This window comes from Podarcis pityusensis (assembly GCF_964106645.2).
Source record: "Podarcis pityusensis genome assembly, chromosome: 8".
In the NCBI taxonomy this organism is placed as follows: Eukaryota; Metazoa; Chordata; class Lepidosauria; order Squamata; family Lacertidae; genus Podarcis; species Podarcis pityusensis.
This window is the reverse complement of record NC_138033.1, coordinates 85,003,967-85,009,482: the sequence shown is the minus strand read 5'-3', so window position 1 is coordinate 85,009,482 and position 5,516 is coordinate 85,003,967. Positions and strand designations below refer to the sequence as shown.

The following is a 5,516-nucleotide window of genomic DNA, read 5'->3' as shown; positions in this document are numbered from 1 at the left end:
CATTTCTGCACCGCAGCGGAAAAGTTCAGGCGCCCCCCTCCCAAGACGGTGCCCGGACTTTGGGCCTCTCTCCGTCCGCCGCGCCCTAAGCGGAAGGCAAGCGGCACTCTGCCCGCGCTCAGAGGCACTCTGCCCGCGTCAGGCGGGGGAAACTGAGGCGAGCCCTCGCTCGGGTCGCCAGGGTGGCAGCGCCCGCTCCCCGCCGGCCCAGCAGCCGGCCCGCGGGCGAGGGGAAGGAGGCCGCCGCCCAGGCACCGCCAGGCTAGCGAGGGCCCGCTCTCTACGGAACACGCCGCGCCCTCGAGGCCTCCGCAGCCCCAGAAGTGACACAGACCCGCCCGCCTCGCCTCACCTGCCGAGTCCGCGCCGCTGCCGAAGCCCAGCGCCGCCTCGCCTTTTCATAGGCGCGGAAAACCCGCCCTTGGAAGGGGCGGACGCCGCCCGGGAGGCGGCTGAGGCGAGCGGCTCGGGTTTCAGCTCGGCGGGGAAGCCGGCGCCCTCCGTGAGGCGGGCGAGCGAGTTCTCCTCAGGGAAGCCTCTTTCCGCCCTCCCGAGACGGCACCGAGCCTCTTCCCCGGCGCCCGCCGAGGTGAGCCCGGTCTGATGGGGCGGCAGCCTCGGACGGGGGAAGCGGCCTGAGGAGGACGCCGTGGCTGAGGCGGGATTTGAACCCGGGGCCGCCTCCCCCTGCACTAACCACGGCTGCACCAGGCTGGCGGGACGTCGAGCTTGAGTAAGGAAAGCTGGCGGCTGTTTTATTGCTATATTAAATTAGGGTATGTCCGCAGCATAAAAGCACAAGGTGAAAACACGAAATACGTAACGAAAACCAAAGCAAAACAAATGTATAACTCACCCCCCCACCCCAAAAGCAGGCAACCCCCCGGTAGCAAAGCAGATAAAGGCGCCATATAGTGTGCCATCCGCACTATGCATTTAAAGCACTATGGTGCCACTTTGAACAGGCACAGCTTCCCTCAAAGTCGCCCGGGAACTGTAGTTTCTCAAGGGCGATAGGAGCTGTTTGTTAGGAGACCCCCTAGTCCTTTCACAGAGCTACGATTCCCTCAGAGGGTTTTAGCCACCAGTCCCTCTTCTCGAGGAACTTTTTTGTGGGTCAATCTTTGTTGAATTTGAGATGGGATGCTGTCTAGGGTCAGAGTCTCTGGCCCCCTTCACATCATACATTGAAGAATTCTAGTAGCTGCAGTTTCTTAAGGGTGCTGCAAGTTGTTATCCCCCCCCCCCCCCGCTGCTGTTCCTAGACTTCCTTGGGAAAGAGGGGTTGGTAAATCGCTCTGCAAATTGGGGGCTCTGTGGAGGGAATTGTAGTTCAGCAAACTACAATTCCCAGGATGCTTTTGGGAAAGCATTGCAGGGGGTTGACCTAGATGACCCTTAGGGTCCCTTCCAGCTCTATAATTCTGTGATTCTAAGCCATGATCATTTAAAGTGGTATGATACTGCTTTCAACAATATAGAGGGCAGATTGCGCCTTGGGCCCAGCAAAACCAAGGTAATGGAAGCACCATATGAATTTAAAGCCTGACTCCTGCCTGAGCCAACCTCGGTTTAGAGCAGTATATAAATTCAATCCAATCAATCAATCAATCAATCAGTCAATCAATCAGTCAATCAACCAGCCCCTCTGGCAACCCATGTGACCAATCCATCCACTCTGCACTATCCATCCCACTGCTGCAGCCAATGTTGCTTGGCAGAAGGGGTACAGTGAAAAGGATGGAACTTTGGAAAAACCCCAGAAGAAAGGGGTTCAGGTCAGTAGCTGCTTTTTTTTAAAAAAAGGCATTCTCTTTTGTAATTTTTATCTGACCTTCCAAATTACGATAAATTGTACATTTAATCTTATAAGTAAAGCAAAGTGTAGGAGACGAAGATGGACTGGAGATGGTGGAATGAAGCAGAATATGAGTTGTTCCGCTATTTTTTCTTGACTAGGGTGTGACTCACAACCATTCCTTCCACCTTAAGAAGCCAAAGCAGGTTAAGAATTGGGAGTGGGAGAGAGAGCAGTACTGTATTGCAAGGATACAGATTTAAGGAGGAAATGCAGGACACTCTAGTTTTCATCCTGCTGCTCACAAGAGGTCACTATTGCTCCACAGGTGGGGCTGACCAGCAGTTCTGGATAATCTTGGCGTTTATGAGATTTCTCCAAGTCTGGCAGATTTCCAGTTACAAAACGCTGAACTGTCTGGAAAGTTTGGTCAATAAGGGAGCAAAAGCGGGTATTGTATGAAGCTGCTGGTGCCCTGATTCTCAAAATGGGGGCCTCCCAAACAAAATGCAGGCTGCCGCTAGGATAGGCTCAGAAGCCTCATTCCTTAGGCTTGCTAAGGCTCATGGAGTTTTATGAGCTAGGAGGTGAGCGAGATGTTTTTCTCCACCCAAATTTATCTGAAGATAAAACAAGTTTGCTTCCCCAAAATTTTATTTCCAATTTGCATGTCAAGCATCCTCTGAGTACTCAAGTATTTACTTTCACTTGGCATCCATGAGAGACAATTTCAATATTTGATAGTGTTTAATAGTTCACCCAATCATAGCACACCACCATCAGTGTATAAGTCAGTTAGAAACCTCCACTCTGCCAACAGGGGGTGCCAGAGCACCGCCACCCAGGTAGGCAAGGGATGTGGGGAACAGGTGCTATCTAGTCCAGCATCCTGTTCTCACAGTGGCCAGCCAGATGCCTTTGGGAACCCACAGGCAGAATCCGAGCACAAGAACCTCCTCCCCTCCTATGGTCTCCAGCAATTGGTATTCAGAAAGTGCTGCCTCCAGCTGTGGAGGCAGAGAATACAGATACTCTTACTGCCCATTAATTTGTATAATCCCGTTTTAAAGTCTTATAGCGAAAGAACATGTTTTTCCCACATGCCCTGCAATAAAGACTTCACTCTTGCCATGTGTGTGCTATACAGTGGTATCTCTGATTACATACTTAATTCGTTCCAGAGGTCCATTCTTAACCTGAAACTGTTCTTAACCTGATGTACCACTTTAATGGGGCCCCCTGCTGCTGCTGCGCTGCCGCCGCGCGATTTCTGTTCTCATCCTGAAGCAAAGTTCTTAACCCGAGGTATTATTTCTGGGTTAGTGGAGTCTGTAACCTGAAGCGTATGTAACCCGAGGTACCACTGTCTATTTCTTACTAGGCAGGGACCTCACTGCTCTGTCTCCATTTGCCTTCAGGGTGAGATTCTGACAGGTGGGTGGGGAGCTTGATGAGTTTGGAAACATGATGGGCCCTCATCTGTTGCAGGTTACCTGGACTGTGGGGAGGCAGACCTCTCCAGGTGCTCAGGTAGGATGCATGCCAATGCCAAAGTGTATGAGACACTCAGGTGGGGGGATGACAACCAGGAGAAGCAATATGCCAGGCCTCTTGGTCCAATGTGCTTCATAAGACACCAAGTGGCCTATTGGACAATATATGTAGTTTGCCAGAGCATGTGTGCATATTAAAAAACCCTACCCATTGATTTATTTTTTATTTATAACATTTAAATACCACCTTTTTTCCAAGGAACTCAATGTGGTGTACATGGTTCTCCCATCCCAATTTTGTCCTCACAACAACCCTGTGAGGTAGATTAGACAGACAGGCAGTGACTGGCTCAAAGTCACTCAGTGAGCTTCATGTAGCTGAGTGGGGATTTGAACCCTGGTCTTCCAAGTCATAGTCCAATGCTCTCACCATTACACTGCACTGGCTCTCCTGCCTCAATTCGTTTTTTAATCAACTAATAATTCATCATAAGAACCACTCCCCAATCCTTTTTCAAAAGACATCTGGGGGTAGAAAAGGCTTCCTTATAGAGAGCCAGACCAATGGCCCACCCAGCCCTCTGACAAGCAACAGTTGTCCATGACCACCTCTTACCTAGAGATGCCCTGTAGGAGCCAGGCCGCTGGTCAATACAGCACTCATTCCAATTGGTTCAGCTATGGCTGGATGGGCTTTGCCTCTCCTAGCATGGGATTTGACCCTCTGAAGCTTGCATGTTAAATGCAAAGTATCTTACCCCCCAAGCTTCCTCTTGCACACCCTGTGCTGCTTGCTGCTGCTATCTTGTGACAGGGCAGGTAAGAAAAATGCTTTGTGATGTGGTTGACTCCTGACTGCTGCTGTGGCTGAATAGCTGAGGAACCACTCTTCAACATTCGTTAAATTGGAAATATTAATGTATGTTGCAATTTTTCTTGTTTCTCTTATGATAGGATTGTTTAATTGCTTATTAGTCCTGTTTATATGATTCTGTAATTTTTGTGTATTATTTTCTCTATTTTTATTACTTTGTTCTCTGCTCTGGAATTTAAAACATTCAGTGAAGAGGGGACTATATGTACTGTAAATAAATAAATGTTTGCAGTTTAGATATGAGTCAAAGGACACAGCACTCAATGTTTAATGTTAATTACAGGTGAGTCTTAAGTGTTTGAGGTTTTTTCTTCTCAATTGCCATACGAAATGATGCCTCTAGAGTCCTTCAACCCATCTCATTCTGTTCAATATGAAACCAGGAACAAGTTGTTTGTTTACCTACAGCCCATACTAATAAGGTGTTAACTAATCAGCTATATAATCAGAGTTCTTGATGTGGAACAGTTGGTTCTCTCTCAAGTATCATACTTTATTTTATATGCAAGCATTGGAAACAACATTTGTGCAATGTTTTTGTTTCAATATGGAAAAAGTTTTGTTTGACCAGAAAAATCCATCTTTCCACAGCAGAAAATCTCCATATTATAGTAGCCTGTATTTCTGGAATGAATATCAATTGGCTGGTGTTTTTCTTTTAAAAACAGGAAAATGAAGGGTTGTAGTAAATGCTAGTGCTACTCAGAGTAGACCCATTGAAGTTAATGGACACGCCTAATTAAAATTCATTAATTTCAGTGGGTCTGCTCTGAGTTTGGACTTAGCTGGATACAAGCCCAATGTCTCCATTTAAGGCACAATCCTGTGCCATGGTTACACCAGCAGGGTAGCATTTGGAGGTGGCACCAATGTAATCCAGCTGGTGGAAACAAGGTACAGTGGTACAATGTTGCATAACCTCCAGTTTACGGAATCTTCAGGTTACGGCTGCGGCACACCCAGCAAACCCGGAAGTGTATTCGCCGCTCACGCATGCGCAGAAGTGCTCTATTGCACCGTGCGCATGCACAGAAGCTGCACCTCTAGTTACAGATTTTTCAGGGTGTGCACGGCACCCCAAAATGAATTAAATCCGTAACCAGAGGTACCACTGTATTCCAGAGTAATGACAATTGCACACTAGTGAATTCTCTCCTCCTTGCCTGTCAGGTTCCAAAAATGAAGTGTAGCTCTTTCTGTCCTCTATTGTTCTCTGTAGAACAATCTATTCTTCTCTGTAGAACAATAGACTGTAGAGTTGGGAGGGACCCAAGGGGTTATCTAGTCCAACCCCTGGCAATGCATTCTCCCATTTCATCTCTCTCTCTCAGCAATGGATAATAAGCAATGG

The 5,516-nt window shown here is 48.0% G+C and overlaps 1 protein-coding gene across 1 annotated transcript in view; it reads left to right on the top strand.

Moving 5' to 3' along the window:
- The first annotated feature begins 357 nt into the window (after nucleotides 1-357).
- AAK1 (AP2 associated kinase 1) overlaps nucleotides 358-5,516 on the top strand; it is a 101,001-nt gene continuing 95,842 nt past the window's right edge. Inside the window, exon 1 of the mRNA XM_081017287.1 lies at nucleotides 358-733. The gene's annotated coding sequence lies outside the window, so the exon portion shown is untranslated. The remainder of the gene's footprint in view (nucleotides 734-5,516) is intronic.